Raw genomic sequence first — 17,099 nt, 5'->3', positions numbered from 1 at the left:
GTAGATATTTGTATGTTTGCAATGTGTGTGTTAGATAAATAGGATTGGGTATTTAAATTAGCATATTTGTGAATTTAATAGCATTAAGATTACCTTCAAATGAAAAAATTCAAAAAAAAAATTGTGTTAATTTATATTCCATAATGTATATGGATATTCTCAACTATACAGTTTTGTAAATCTGATAAATCAGTCTTTTTTTTAAAAAGATGACCAGAATGGGGATCTTAACCCTTGGCTTGGTGTTGTCAGCACCACGGTCAACCAGTGAGCAACTGGCCATCCGTATATAGGATCCGAACCCGTGGCCTTGGGGATATCAGCACTACACTCTCCCAAGTGAGCCATGGGCCAGCCTCTAAATCAGTCTTTATAATGGTTGTTTCTTTTCATTGTGAGTAAAATTTACCTTGCTTTCATGTCATTCGCCATTTATAATACTTATGCAAGTTTTCTATACTTGTTACTTGTCCTTTGCCTATTTTTCTTTAGGTTGTCTTTTTTTTTTTTTTTTTTGGACTTTGATAAAGGCTCCTGGCATGAAGGAAGTTAGTCATTTGTCATAGTATTGCATGTTGCAGGTATCATTTACCTATGTGTCATTTTTTAATGATGTAATTTAAAACATTAACTTGTACTTGGAATTTTGTTCAAAGTTGAAGACAAGCACAGAGAAAATTTCATTGTCCCTGTCATGACAGAAGAATTTGTAGGGTTTAGAGTAATCCCTTCTAAACTATTGTCACATGGATTATTTGTATCCTTTGAACAAACTTAGTGATGTGCAAACTGATTGAGAGGTACCTGTATTTTACTGTCTAGGTGGTAATAACATTTTTTTAGAATATAGAATAAAATGTTTATCTTCAGTTACAAATTGACACGTTTGTTGTAGAAAGTTATAAAAGTTCCCAAAACTGTGAAGAAAAAAAGTCACTTAAAATGATGCTATTCAGAAATAGTATTTTAAATATATTTTCTGCTGAAATACGCTGTATTTCAACTAAAAAATTAGATACTGTGTATCTATTTTTTTAAACTTTACATTCGTTGGAATATTTTTCCAAATATCCACATGTAACTGTTTTCCTTTTGTTGGACCTGGAGATTGTTTATTTTGCTTTCTAAACGATACTGTGTTGAACACTTCTTATATCTATATGTGTTTCTCACATAAGTTTCTGATACTGGGTCAAAACTTGTAGACATTTGCATATTATCATATTTAGAGAGGTTTTTGTTTGTTTGTTTGTTTGTTTGTTTGTTTGCAGCTTGGCCAGTAGAGGTATCTGAATCCTTGACTTTGGTTTTACAAAGCTGTGCTGTAACCAACTGAGCCAACCAGCCAACCCCTAGAGAAGATATATATTTTTTTCTCTTTTTCTTTTATGGCAGCTAGCTGGTACAGGGATTGAACCCTAGAGTTCGGTGTTATCAACACCATGCTCTAACCAACTGAGCTAACCAACCAGCCCTTGAAAAGATATTTTGAATTGTTTTTTACAAGGTAAAGTGCAGCATTAAATATGTCCATTTTCTGGAGAGTAAGGAAACCGCTAAAGAAGTGGCTACTATGGTCTTGGTTTTAAAAATTTACTTACGGAAAGTTAAAGGAGCTAGCATAGCAAAACAATTTTGAAAAATGAGTAAAGTTGGAAGACTCAAAATATCCAATTTTAAGATGTACAGTTGACCTTTGGACAGCATGGATTTGAACTACATGGGTCCACTTATACATTGATTTTTTTCAATAAATACAGCCAGCCCTCCATATCTGTGGATTCAACCAACTTCAGATCAGAACACACGTGATGTGGAATCTGTGTATATGTAGGGCCAGTCTTTTCATATCAGTGGGTTACAGGGAGCCGATTCTGGGACTCACATAAATGTAGATGTATCTTTTCTAGTGGCTAAGCATTAATGTTTAAAATCAGAGAATCTTTCTTTTTAATTGAAAAACCAAGGGCATAGTAAATTTCATCTTTTCATAATATTCATAATGTTGATCCTGGCAGAGAGTAATTACAGATATAACCATAGGACACATGTCTGAATGGATGCTGACTCTAGAAGCAGCCTCTATAGTAGCTTCTTTAAAAAAATCCCTGACCCCGAACCGCTTTTTATTTAGCTTGTTCAACATCTGAAACAGGTGCAGCTGTGTAAGCACTAAGATCATAACAAAACCATTCTGCAATTTTTTTTAACTTTTAAGATTTGCATATAGCAGTATTCACTTTCTTGGTATAGATGTGTATGAGTTTTAGCAGGTATATAGATTCTTGTAACCAGCACCATAAATAGGATACAAAGCAATTTTGGTATTCACGGGGGTTCCTGGAACCAGTCTTTCACAGATACTGAGAGATGACTGTACTATAAAGCTACAGTAATCAAGACAATGTGGTATTGGCTAAAGGAACAGAATAGAGAGTGCAGAAGTATGAGGGTACTTCAAAAAGTTTGTGGAAAAACAACTGAAAGATAATACAAATCTTTCTATGAACTTTTTTAAGTACCCTTGTACACTTACACAAATAAAGCCAGCTGATTTTTTTTTTTTTTTTAACAAAGGTATAAATGTAATTCAATTGAAAAGAGATAGCCTTAACAAATGGTGTTGGAAAAACTGTAGAGCATAACCATATACAAAAATTAACTCAGCAGGTCATGAACCTAAATATAAGACACAAAGCAGTAAGTCTTAGAAGAAAGCATTGGAAAAAGTCTTTTTGACCTTGGGTTTGTTAAGACCTCTAATATACAACACCAAAAGCATTATGCATGAAAGAAAAAATTAATAAATTGGACTTGATCAAAATTAAAAATTTTTGTTCTGTGAGGGACACAGTTAAGAAGAGAATGAAAAGGCAAGCCATGAACTTGGAGAATATATTTGCAAACCACATACCTGGAAAAGGACTTGTATCCAGAATTTATGAAGTTTCAAAACTCAACAATAGGAAAAACTGCAACAACCCAATTTTAAAAATGGGTCAAAGATTTGAGCAGGGACTTTTGGATGGCAAACAAGCACATGCAAAGATGTTCAGCATTATTAGTCATTAGGGAAATGCAAATTAAAACCACAACGAAGTACAGTTTACATGCCCTTTAGAATGGATAAAATAAAAAATACTGTGACAGTGCTGAATGTTGATGAGAATGGGGATTAACTGGAACTCTCAAACTGCTGGTGAGAATGCAGAATGGTATAGCCACTGTGGTAAAGTCTGGCAGTTTATTAACAGAGTTAAATATACAGTTGCCATATATCTCAACAGTTCCCCTTCTAGGAGTTTATCTTAGAGCTATTAATGTTCAGGGGCTGGCTGGTTAGCCCAGTTAGTTAGAGCATGGTTTTGGTAACACCAACACTAAGGGTTCAGATCCCTGTACTTGCCAGCTGCCCTGCCCCCGCGCAGTGTTAATGTTCACACATTTTAGAGCAAGATATACAGAGCTGATGTTTTATTGTGTTTTTTTTTTTTTTTTTTTTTTTTTAAAAGATGACCGGTAAGGGGATCTTAACCCTTGACTTGGTGTTGTCAGCACCACGCTCAGCCAGTGAGCGAACCGGCCATCCATATATGGGATCCGAACCCGGGGCCTTGGTGTTCTCAGCACCGCACTCTCCCGAGTGAGCCACGGGCTGGCCCTTATTGTGTTTTTAAAGTGCCTTGCAGTCTAACTATATCTAAGAACCGGGTTTAGTTTATAGCGTTCCATATAGTATTTATAGCTGGAAGAGACCTTAGTGATCATCTAATTTTACAAATAAGGACATTATGGCCTAGGGAAGGAAATGAACAGTGCAGTTACATGGAGAGTTTTTTGTAGATCTAACAGTACAACTCAGGTCTTAATGCTTGATTCATTGAGTCAGTGACAGTAATCACTAATAAGAAATTATTTCCTACCCTTTGGTTGAACTTTAATTTCTATTGTAATTTTTTGAAAGTCAGGTTTATGGAGATATAATTAATACTCATTAAAATTAATCTTTTTTAAGTATATAGTTCTGTGAATTTTGATAAATCCATAGTCATCCAGGTGTTTTAAGAAAAAATCAAACAATGGTAGGGTGGTTTTCATATTTTGCTTGTGTATGTGAGAACAAAGCAAGATTGTTATTATTTTTCTCCCAAAATAAAATAAGGGAAATGGATCTGAGGATAGTCTAAATGTTACTTGTATTGTACAGTAAATCATCATTAATTTGGCTTCTACTAATTTGAAATTTATGACAGTTTCTAAGAAGAGCTTCACAGTTCACTTTGGCATTTCTTAGAATAAAAATGTTTTATAAGTAATGGGAGGTTATGGGAGGAGAAGTATTGAAACTATATTGATCACTTTCAGACATTTGATGACATAATAGCTTTTTTGGATTGTAATAATATACATAGCATTTACCATTTTAACCATTTTTAAGGTTAAAATTCAGTGACATTAAGTATATTCACAGTAGTGTGTAGTCAGCACCATGATCTGTTTCTTGAACTTCTCATCATTCTAAAATGAAACTCTGAACCCATTAAAGAGTAACTCACCATTCTCCCTTGCCGCCAGCCCCTGGTAACCTCTCTTTTCCTTTCTTTCTTTATGAATTTGCCTGTTCTAGGTACCTGATACAAGTGGAATCATACAATATTTGTTCTTAGGCATCTGGCTTATTTCAGTTAGTATAATTTCAAGGTTCATCCATGTTGTAGCATGTGTCAGAATTTTATTCCTTTTCATGACTGAATAATAGTCCATAGTACGTATAATTCATCTGTTGATTGAGGCGTGGGTTGTTTTTGCCTCTTGGCTGTTGTGAATAATGCTGTACTCTCGTGGATGCTGCAAGTGTTTGATTAGACTCCAGAGTTCCAGAAGTTACTTCAGACAATTCCTACCAGTTCAATAGTTGTTTAGGTGGGGGATTGGATTCCTGGAGCTTCCTACTCCACCATCTTCTGTGACTCGGTCACTGTATTAGCTTTTAAATAGCTACTGTTTAACATTTAATTATACTTATGATACATCTTCATTATATAAAAATTAGAAAATGTGTCAGCAAATAGAGAAGTTACCCATGATCCCATTTCCCAGAGTAATGTTTCCTTTTGTGTCTTTCCAAATATGTATATATATGGATCATATTAGAGAAACTGTTTTGTAATATGCTCTTCAACCTGAAATGTTGTGACTATCAATCCTTTTGTGATAAGATATGCATTTGTATATATTTTTTTTTTTTTTTTTTTTTGGTGGCTGGTCGGTATGGGGATCCAAACTGTTGACCTTGGTGTTGTAACACCATGCTCTAGCCAACTGATCTAACTGGCCAGCACCCATTTATATAATTTTTAATTGCTATGTAGTATATATGTTATAATTTTTTTATATTGCCCATTGTTCAACATTTAAGTTTTTACAGCTTTTTCATTAATACAAAAAAATGTTGCAGGGAACTTTACTCCTTATGTCCTTAGAATTCTTTATTTTATTGAAATGAAGTATTTTAGATTTAGAAATAAAGAGATTAATGTAATGAATACCATATAACCACCATCATGCTTTTGCACAAAATATTACAGTTACAACTGAGTTTTATCTTTACTATAAATTCATAGAAATATTCATTGGGTCAGATATGTTCACATTTAAAGATTTTTGTTACAAATTTAGTATAATTTTCATAAAAATAAGATTGAAGCAATTTCCTGATGGTATTTGGATTTTCTTTTTCTTTCTTGAGTGATAATCAATGCCTGAGTTATGTAGGTATTGAATGCCAGTATCTTTCAGTTTAATCCCCAGTTACATAGAAATTAGAGGCGGGAGAAAAAGTGAAGGAGGGCAAATTTCGTTCAGTATAAGTAAGATTCCCAATATTTAGTGCTTTCCATAAGGATTAAAGTATTTGAGGAGGTGGTGAATTTTGTTCCTGGCGAAGTCAGACACATTTTGGATGACACTCTGGGGCATTGTTCTAAGAGGGTATTAAACATCTGTTAAGTGGTTAAACTGCTTTCAAATCATGTTGGAAACTTAAATGTAGATTCCTGGGTTCCACCTCACGCTTTATAGAATCAGAATCTTTTGGGGTAGGACATGGGAGTGTGGTGGGGATCGCCAGCTGATTCTGATGTGGAACAGGGTTTCTATTCCTGGGATTTAGTGTGATTCTCTGTTTTGCTTTGTTTTATTTTATTTTTTTTTTATTATTATTTTTTTGGCAGCTGGCCGGTTCAGAGCTCCAAATTCTTGACCTTGGTGTTATAACACTATGCTTAAGCTAACTAACTGGCCATCCCCTTGGTTTATTTTATGAGTGGAATGCCTTTATGTTCCAAAGATAAATACCTGTGAGTTCTTTATAGCCAAAAAAAGGGTACTCTAAAATTTATTGTTATGTTTATGTGGCTTTTTTCCTCTACTGCCAAATACCATGTCTCCATTCCTCCATGAAACATGCATACCTGGGAAAAAATAACCAAAAATTTTGAGCTTTGGAATTTTTATGTTAATTAGCTTGCATAATTTTATTCTAAATATTTTTGTATATGATTTGTTTTATTTTGGTGGCTGGTTCGGGGATCCTAAATTTACATTTGCTCTTTTTTTAATATATATTTCTAATGAATAAATAGTTCTTGATTTTCGTTCAGATAAAGAAATTACTTCAGAGCATATCAAATGTATTTCTGAGTCAGAAATGTTTTTTTTTCAATTTTTATTTTTTTGTAAAAGATGACCGGTAAGGGGATCTTAACCCTTGACTTGGTGTTGTCAGCACCACACTCTCCCAAGTGAGCCACGGGCCAGCCCATAGAAATGTTTTTTAAGTAAATGAGAACATTAGTAGAAAATGGTATTGCTAACCTTAATATTTTAGCCTCTTAAATAATGCTTTACCATGTAGAGGAGGATTTGGGTCCTTTGTAAACTGTGATATATATTTTCTCATATGTAAAACTATCATTATTAGTTTCAGAAATATGGAGAACATTTACTTTAAAGTTTATTCATTATTTTTGTTTAATTTATACTTTTATTTATTCAACAAATATTTATTGAGTACCTACTGTGTATCAAACAGACACTGTTGTAGGTACTAAGGGTATAGTGAACAAAGCAAACAAAAATCTCTACTTCTTGGAGCTTATATTGTAGTGGGAAAGATAGGCAATGAACAAAAAGTATATGATATCTTAGAAAGTAATAAGTGCTAAGGAGAAAAAAGTAAAGCAGAGAAGTAGGATCTGCAGTTGGGAAGAGGATATTAAAACAAATTTTGTGGGCCGAGCCCGTGGTGCACTCGGGAGAGTGTGGCGCTGGGAGCGCGCGACGCTCCCGCCGCGGGTTCGGATCCTATATGGGAATGGCCGGTGCACTCACTGGCTGAGTGCCGGTCACGAAAAAGACAAAAAAAATTTAAAAAATAAAAATAAAAATAAAACAAATTTTGTGTGTGACATTATAGATATCTCTGAAGAAAGGTGACTTTTTGAGTAAGATGGTAAGGAAAGGATGGAGCTGACTAGGAGGGTATGGCAAAGAGTATCTTTCTTACTAGAGAGCTAAAGAATAGTGCGTTATTTTTTATTGTATACCCTACAATATTGTACACCCGTCTATTTGGGTTTATCAAATAAAAGATGATAAATAAAAGTTGAATTATATTTGTTTTCTGTTGTAAAGGCTTGAGGTTAGATTTTCTTTCTTTCTTTCTTTCTTTCTTTCTTTCTTTTTTTTGGTGGCTGGCCAGTAAGTGGAACCGAACCCTTGACCTTGGTGTTACAAGGCTGCACTCTAACCTACTGAGCTAACAGGCCAGCCCTACACGCTACTTTAGAGAGATGATAGCCTCAAGGCTGCCACTTAAAACTGTTGATATTTATTTTGCACTGGAGTTAGAGAGTAGGCATTATGTATTTTAGTGATCCTTTGAATATTATTGTGCTAAAACCTCATTCTTCCTTAATGTTAATTAATAGGGAGACAGTATAAAGTACTGGTTAAAAATGTGGGCTCTAGAGTCAGTCAGCTTTAGGCTCTTCAGCTGTGATCATGGGTAAGTTATTTAACTCTTGTATGTACTGGTTTCCTTTGTAAAATGGGGGGAAATATGGCATCTATCTTGTTAGGGATGCTGTGAGTATTAAATGTGTTAGTACATGTAGAAGTACTTAAACTGTGCCTCCTATATAAAAAGCACACAATAAGTGTTAGTTGCTGTTACTGTTAGCAAGACTGTTTTGAGTGATACTTTTCATTTTAAGTAGTGCACTTCCCAACAAATCCAAGAACCTTACAACAGTTTAATACCATTCACCCCCTTTTTGCTGTTTGTTCTATTGATGGTGTATATTTTGGTTCCACATCTATAAAGGCAGTATTATAATTGCTTTACATAGCTGCTTTGGTCTGAATGTGTACTGCGAAAATTTATGTTTTCAAACCTAATCCCCAGTGTGATTAAGAGGTGGGGCATTTAGGAGGTGATTGGGTCATGAGGGCTTTGCCCTTGTGAATGGGAGTAGTGCCTTAAAGAGACTCCAGAGAGCTAGCTAACCCCTTCCACCATGTGAAGATGCAGCAAGAAGGCAGTATATATGAGGAATGGGCCTTCACCAAACACCACATTAGTTGGTGCCTTGATCTGGGATTTCCCAGCCTCCAGAACTATGAGCATTACATTTCTGTTGTTTATAAGCCACCTAGTTTATGGCATTTTTGTTATAGCAGTCTGAACAGACTAAGACAATAATTATTATATTTACTCTTTATACTGTAAAATAAGCAGAAAATCTGTCTCAGAAACACACTTTTTAAAAAAATAAAATCTTGTAACCACACCCTTCAGATCAAGAAATAGAACTTTTCAGTCATCCCAGAAGCTGTCTACATGTTCCATTTTAATTATAATCCTTGCCCCCGCCAAAAGAAAAAATAATCACTTCTGACTCTTAGGCATTTCCTTATTCTTTGTAGCTTTATCACCAAATGTGCATTACTAGACATTATAGTTTAGTGTTTTTCATTTTAAAAAACTTGATAATTTCTTTTAAGTCTCTTTTAATCTACAGTTTACCCTTCCATCCCTTTCTTTTCCTTACAGTTTTTCTGTTTGAGAACTTGGCCTTCTGACCTACATAGTTAACCAAAGTTTGACTTTTACAGATTGCACACTCTTTGTCCTCTGTATGTATTAGAAATTGGGAGCTGGATCCAGAGACTTGGTCAGATTCTAGTTTAATCCCTTTGGCAATAATACAGGCAGGGTTGTGTTCTTTCATTGGGAGGTACATGTCTAGTTTTCTTTTTTTTACGATGGTAGCAGTTGTTGAGCTCAGTGCCCAGATCCATTAATTTATTGGTGGTTTCAAAATAGTGAAATTATAATTCTCTGATTTCTTTTTCATTTGTTAGTTGGAATACTTTCATTGAGAGATGCTTCTACGTACCTACTATTTAGTTATCCAGAGGTAAAGTTCGTATAGGAAAAGTAGGATACATATTTGATTCCTTACTTTTCTTTATTCCTTTTCAAGATGGTGAATTAGTTCCCTATCATCCTCTAAGAGAACCAGCTGTTTTATTTATTTATTTATTTATTTTTCCCCCTTTTAATGGAAAATTAATTTTTTTAATTTTTATTTTTTATTTTTTTATTTTTTTCTTAATTTTATTTTGTCGATATACAATGTGGTTGATTATTGTGGCCATTACCGAAACCTCCCTCCCTCCTCCCTCTCCCCCCTCCCTCCCAACAATGTCCTTTCTGTTTGCTTGTCATATCAACTTCAAGTAATTGTAGTTGTTATGTCTTCTCCCCCCCATGTTTTTGTGTGTGTGTGTGTGTGTGTGTGTGTGAATTTATTTATTTATTTTTAGCTCCCACCAATAAGTGAGAACATGTGGTATTTCTCTTTCTGTGCCAGACTCCTTTCACTTAATATAATTCTCTCAAGGTCCATCCATGCTGTTGCAAATGGCAGTATTTCATTCGTTTTTATAGCTGAGTAGTATTCCATTGTGTAGATATACCACATTTTCCATATCCACTCATCTGATGATGGACATTTGGGCTGGTTCCAACTCTTGGCTATTGTAAAGAGTGCTGCGATGAACATTGGGGAACAGGTATACCTTCGACCTGATGATTTCCATTCCTCTGGGTATATTCCCAGCAGTGGGATAGCTGGGTCATATGGCAGATCTACCTGCAATTGTTTGAGGAACCTCCATACCATTTTCCATAGAGGCTGCACCATTTTGCAGTCCCACCAACAATGGATGAGAGTTCCTTTTTCTCCGCAACCTCGCCAGCATTTATCGTTCAGAGTCTTTTGGATTTTAGCCATCCTAACTGGGGTGAGATGGTATCTCAGTGTAGTTTTGCTTTGCATTTCCCGGATGCTGAGTGATGTTGAGCATTTTTTCATATGTCTGTTGGCCATTTGGATATCTTCCTTAGAGAAATGCCTACTTAGCTCTTTTGCCCATTTTTTAATAGGGTTGCTTGTTTTTTTCTTGTAAAGTTGTTTGAGTTCCTTGTATATTCTGGGTATTAATCCTTTGTCAGATGTATATTTTGCAAATATTTTCTCCCACTCTGTTGGTTGTCTTTTAACTCTATTAAATTGTTTCTTTTGCTGTGCAGAAGCTCTTTAGTTTGATATAATCCCATTTGTTTATTTTTCCTTTGGTTGCCCGTGCTTTTGGGGTTGTATTCATGAAGTCTCTGTCCAGTCTTATTTCCTGAAGTGTCTCTCCTATGTTTTCTTTAAGAAGTTTTAGTGTTTCAGGGTTTATATTTAATTCTTTAATCCATTTTGAGTTGACCTTAGTGTATGGTGAAAGGTATGGGTCTAGTTTTATTGTCCTGCATATTGATATCCAGTTCTTCCAGCACCATTTGTTAAAGAGGCAGTCTCTTTCCCAGTGTATAGGCTTGGTGCCTTTGTCAAAGATCAGATGGCTGTAGGTGTGTGGGTTGATTTCTGGATTCTCTATTCTATTCCATTGATCAGTGTGTCTGTTTTTATGCCAGTACCATACTGTTTTGGTTATTATAGCTTTGTAGTATAGTTTAAAGTCAGGTAGTGTTATGCCTCCAGCTTTATTTTTTTTGCTCAGCATTGCTTTGGCTATGCGTGGTCTTTTGTTATTCCATATAAATGTCTGGATAGTTCTTTCCATTTCTGAGAAAAATGTCATTGAAATTTTGATGGGGATTGCATTGAATGTGTATATCACTTTGGGTAGTATGGACATTTTCACTATGTTCATTCTTCCAATCCAAGAGCATGGGATATCTTTCCATCTTCTTGTATCCTCTGTAATTTCTCTCAGCAGTGGTTTGTAGTTCTCATTATAGAGATTTTTCACATCCTTGGTTAACTCAATTCCTAAGTATTTTATTTTTTTGGTGGCTATTGTAAATGGGCAGGCTTTCTTGATTTCTCTTTCTGCATGTTCACTCTTGGAGAATAGAAATGCTACTGATTTTTGTGTGTTGATTTTGTATCCTGCTACTGTGCTGAAGTCATTTATCAGCTCCAAGAGTTTTTTTGTAGAGGCTTTAGGCTGTTCGATATATAGGATCATGTCATCTGCAAAGAGGGACAGTTTGACTTCATCTTTTCCAATCTGGATGCCCTTTATTTCCTTCTCTTCTCTGATTGCTCTGGCTAGTACTTCCAACACTATGTTGAATAGGAGTGGTGAGAGTGGGCATCCTTGTCTAGTTCCTGTTCTTAAAGGAAAAGCTTTCAGCTTTTCCCCATTCAGGATGATATTGGCAGTGGGTTTGTCATATATGGCTTTAATTATGTTGAGATACTTTCCCTCTATACCTAACTTATAGAGGGTCTTTGTCATGAATGAATGTTGAATTTTATCAAATGCTTTTTCAGCATCTATAGAGATGATCATATGGTCCTTGTGTTTGATTTTATTAATATGGTGTATGACATTTATTGATTTGCGTATGTTGAACCAACCTTGCATCCCTGGGATGAATCCCACTTGATCGTGGTGAATAATTTTACGTATGTGTTGCTGTATTCTGTTTGCTAGTATTTTAGTGAGGATTTTTGCATCTATATTCATTAAGGATATTGGCCTGTAGTTTTCTTTTTTGGTTATATCTTTACCTGGTTTTGGTATCAGGATGATGTTTGCTTCATAGAATGAGTTCGGAAGACTTGCGTCTGTTTCAATCTTTTGGAATAGTTTGTAAAGAATTGGTGTCAATTCCTCTTTGAATGTTTGGTAAAATTCTGCTGTGAATCCATCTGGTCCTGGGCATTTCTTTGTTGGGAGCTTTCTGATAACAGCTTCAATCTCCTTTATTGTTATTGGTCTGTTCAGATTTTCTATATCTTCATGGCTCAGTTTTGGGAGCTTGTGTTTGTCCAGAAATTTATCCATTTCCTCCAGATTTTCAAATTTGTTGGCATATAGTTGTTTATAGTAGTCTCGAATGATTCCTTGTATTTCAGATGAATCAGTTGTAATATCACCTTTTTCATTTCTAATTTTTGTTATTTGAATCTTATCTCTTCTTTTTTTTGTTAGCCATGCTAATGGTTTGTCAATTTTATTTATCTTTTCAAAAAACCAGCTTTTTGATTCATTGATCTTTTGTATTGTTTTTCGGGTTTCAATTTCATTAAGTTCTGCTCTGATCTTAATGATTTCTTTCCGTCTGCTAACTTTAGGTTTGTATTGTTCTTGTTTTTCTAGATCTTTAAGGTGAAGTGTTAGGTTGTTCACTTGCCATCTTTCCATTCTTCTGAGGTGAGCATTTAATGCAATAAATTTCCCCCTTAATACTGCTTTTGCAGTATCCCACAGGTTTTGGTATGATGTATCATTATTTTCATTAGTTTCAATAAATTTTTTTGATTTCCTGCTTGATTTCTTTTTGGACCCATATGTCATTAAGTAGAATGCTGTTTAATTTCCATGTGTTTGTATAGTTTCCTGAATTTTGTTTGTCATTGATTTCTAGTTTTAATCCATTGTGGTCTGAGGAAATACATGGGATAATTCCAATTTTTTGAATTTGTTGAGACTTGATTTATGCCCTAATATGTGATGTGTCCTGGAGAATGATCCATGTGCTGATGAGAAGAATGAATATTCTGAGGTTGTTGGGTGGAATGTTCTGTAGATATCTGCCAATTCCAATTGGTCTAGAGTCTTGTTTAGATCTTGTGTTTCTCTGCTGATTCTTTGCCTAGATGATCTGTCCAGTATTGACAGTGGGGTGTTCAGGTCCCCTGCTATTATGGTATTAGTGTCTATTTCCTTCTTTAGGTCTAATAGAGTTTGTTTTATAAATCTGGCTGTTCCAACATTGGGTGCGTACATATTTATGGTTGTTATGTCTTCTTGATGGATCAGTCCTTTCATCATTACGTAGTGTCCCTCATTGTCTCTCTTTATGGTTTATAGTTTAAAGTTTTTTTGTCAGATGTAAGAATAGCTACTCCAGCTCGTTTTTCTTTTTTGTTTGCAAGGTAAATCTTTTTCCATCCTTTCCCTCTTAGTCTATGTGAGTCTTTATGGGTGAGGTGGGTCTCTTGAAGGCAGCATAAAGTTGGGTCCTCCTTTTTAATCCAGTCAGCCAGTCTGTGTCTTTTGATTGGGGAATTTAAGCCTTTTACATTAAGAGTTGTTATTGAATAGTGTTGATTTATTCCTAGCATTTTTTTGATTGTTGTTTGGTTGTCTTAGGTGTCTTTTGTTCCTTAATTTCTGATTTACTGTTTGGTTTCTGTGTTTTTTGGTTCCTTAGGTTGTAGATAGCCTTTTTGTTTGTTTGTTTTCTCTTCATGAATGCCATTTTTATTATACTAGTGGCTTTAGATTTTTCTCGGGTTTTTATGGTAGTGGTAGTTATTTTTCAGGAACCAAACCCAGTATTCCCTTGAGAATTTCTTGTAAGGGTGGTCATGTGGTGGTGAACTCCCGCAGTTTTTGTTTATCTGAGAAATATACTATTTGCCCTTCATTTCGGAAGGATAGCCTTGCAGGATAGAGTCTTCTTGGCTGACAATCTCTGTCTTTTAGTATTTTGAATATATCATCCCATTCCTTTCTGGCTTTTAGGGTTTGTGATGAAAAGTGTGATGTTTGCCTGATTGGGGCTCCCTTATAGGTGATTTGATGCTTCTCTCTTGCAGCTTTTAAGATTCTCTCTTTGTCATTGAGTTTTGCCAATTTGAGTATAACATGTCTTGGAGAAGATCTTTTTGGGTTGAATATGTTTGGAGATGGTTGAGCTTCCTGGATCTGAAGATCTGTGATGTTTCCTATACCTGAGAAGTTTTGTGCCACTATTTTGTTGAATATGTTTTCAATGCAATCTCCGTTTTCCTCCCCTTCTGGAATACCCATGATTCGGATATTTGAGTGCTTAAGGTTATCTGATATCTCTCTCAGATTTTCTTCAATGCCTTTGATTCTTTTTTCATTTTTTTTGTCTGCTTGTGTTATTTCAAACAGCCCATCATCAAGTTCAGAGGTTCTCTCTTCAACTTCCGCAAGGCTGCTGGTTAAACTCTCCATTGTGTTTTTTATTTCGCTGAATAACTTCTTCAGTTCGCCAAGTTCTGCTACATTTTTTTTCAGGGCATTGATTTCCTTGTACACTTACTCTTTCAGGTCCTGTATACTTTTCCTCATTTCATCATGATGTCTAGCTGAGTTTTCTTGTATCTCATTCCGGTTCCTTAGAATTATCACTCGAAACTCCTTGTCAGTCATTTCAGGAGCTTCTTGTTCTATAGGCTCTAGAGCTTGAGATTTATTATCTTTTTGTGCTGTACTTTCTTGATTTTTCGTTTTTCTGGTATCTTTTCTTTGATGTTTATTCATTGTGGCAGGGGGTTTCACAGTCCACAGGTTTGACACTATTGACTGACTAAGATGTTGCTGTGGTTGCCAATTTGGTATCACTACCTCAGTGACTCCCTGTTCTGTGCGCTCTGGTCCGGGCTGCTGGGATGCGCCGAGGCACCGCATAGTGTGTGGTCTCTGCAGAGCTTCCCCTTCCCCTGCAGGATGTCTCTCTGCTCCTTGCATGCTAGTCCGGGCTTGGGATGGAGCCTGGTGGCGGTGTTGAAGCCTACCTGCTGCTGGATTGCGCGGCAGCAGTGTGGACTCTGTGGAGTTCCCGCCTCCCCTGCCTGAGGTCTCCCTGCTCTGTGTGCACTGGGCTGGGTTGGGAATGAAGCCGGGTGGCGGCAGTGAAGCCTACCTGTTGGATCACACAGTGGCGGCCCCGCAGGGCGTGTGGTCTCTGTGGAACTTCTGCCTCTCCCGCTGGACGTCTCCCTGTCTCCGTCGCGGGTTGATTCGCTTCCAGCTCCAGGGACGGGCAGGTGGGGGCGGGGGGTCAGAAGCCGTGGTCACCGCTGCAGCCCGGGTGACACACGCCAGCTCAGGCCTCCATGTTTCCACCTCTGCGGCTGCGGCTGCAGCTGCGGCTGCGATGCGGGCTGCGGCGGGCTGCGGCGGGCTGCGGCGGGCTGGTGCGCACGGGCGGGTCATGCGCGCGGGTTTGGGGAAGATTCCCGGTTCTCGGCAGGGTAAAGACACCCTTTCAAAGCTGTTCCTTTGCGCCAATTCTGCTACTGCTGCATCTGGCTCAGGCCTCAGGCTGCTTCTACTCCTGGCGGAAAAGCAGCAGGCAGCTCTCCTCTTCCAAGAACCAGCTTTTTTAAAAAATATCATTATGAACTCATGGACTCATTTGATAGGCATTAACCAATGGCAGTTATTATTATTGATGCTCAAATTATCCTATTTTGGCCAGTTGGAGCCTCCTTACCCTGGCTCCTGAATGGCTTGATCCACTTCTGGTAGTCTTTGTAGCATCCTTCCTGTCTGGTATGACCAAGTGTTCTAGGCTTATCTTTTACTTTTTCTGCCCTAGATTTGTAACCAGTGGTTTCTCCAAGAAGCACTGGTTTTAGTGGGTAATGGTATTTGGAGAATGTCATGTGGGCTTAGGGATACTCGCTGCTTTGAGTTGTCATTTTTAGGACAGTTGATGGGATACATATACATGTATGTATATATCTACACACACTTTTTTTTCTTTTTAACCTTTCCTATATTATATCTGTATTTTTTTTTCCATACCAAAAATTCTGGTTCTTAAGGATGGAGGATAATGAATTAGAATATCCTCATTATTAACTACTCATTCGTTGGGCAGGCCCATGGCTCACTCAGGAGAGTGCGGTGCTGATAACACCAAAGCCACGGGTTCGGATCCTACAAAGAGATGGCCGAGCAAGTCAATATCTGCGAATATGTGGAGAAATTGATTGGAACGCTTATGCACTGTTGGTAGAAATGAAAAATGATACAGACACTGTGGAAAACAGTATGTTGGTTCCTCAAAAACCTAAAACTAGATTATGATATGATCCAGCAATCCCACTTTGGGATATATACCCAAAAGAATTGAAAGGAGGGTCTCGAAGAGATATTTGTACACCCATGTTCATAGCAGCATTATTCACAATAGCCAAAAGATGGAAGCAACCCAAGTGACCACTGACAGATGAATGGATAACAAAATGTGTAAACATACAACAGAATAGTATTCAGCCTTAAAAAGAAATAAAATTCTGACCCATGCTACAACATGGATCAACTTTGAGGGCATTACGCTAAATAAAATAAGCCAGTCACAAAAAGACAAAAAAAAAAAAAGATGGCCGGTTAGCTCACTGGCTGAGCATGGTGCTGACAACACCAAGCTAAGGGTTGAGATCCCCTTACCAATCATCTTTAAAAAAAAAAAAAAAAAATTAACTAATCATTTGTTTTCTCTTACATTGCATGATAGTCTCAAAATAGCAACACTAGTATTACCATTTACCCTGATTACTGAGAACAGTTGCATAAATTTTTTGCTTATGCTGCTCCTATTCCCCCCTCATATTTGATCTGTATTATATTTATGTTGTTTGATTATATAGTCATTATATATAATATTCTCTTTTAACCTCCGTTTATTTTTAGTTCTACAGGAATTACATAGTTCAGTGGTTAACATACTTTTTCTGTAAAAGTCT

The 17,099-nt window shown here is 36.6% G+C and overlaps 1 protein-coding gene across 1 annotated transcript in view; it reads left to right on the top strand.

Annotated features, from left to right (window-relative positions):
* The window catches only part of UBE2R2 (ubiquitin conjugating enzyme E2 R2), a 105,424-nt gene that overhangs the window by 16,027 nt on the left and 72,298 nt on the right, over positions 1–17,099 (top strand). The window lies entirely within an intron of this gene.

The sequence above is a fragment of the Cynocephalus volans genome, chromosome 17, assembly GCF_027409185.1.
Source record: "Cynocephalus volans isolate mCynVol1 chromosome 17, mCynVol1.pri, whole genome shotgun sequence".
Lineage (NCBI taxonomy): Eukaryota > Metazoa > Chordata > Mammalia > Dermoptera > Cynocephalidae > Cynocephalus > Cynocephalus volans.
The sequence above is the reverse complement of the archived record's forward strand: the minus strand, read 5'-3'. Positions and strand labels throughout refer to the sequence as shown.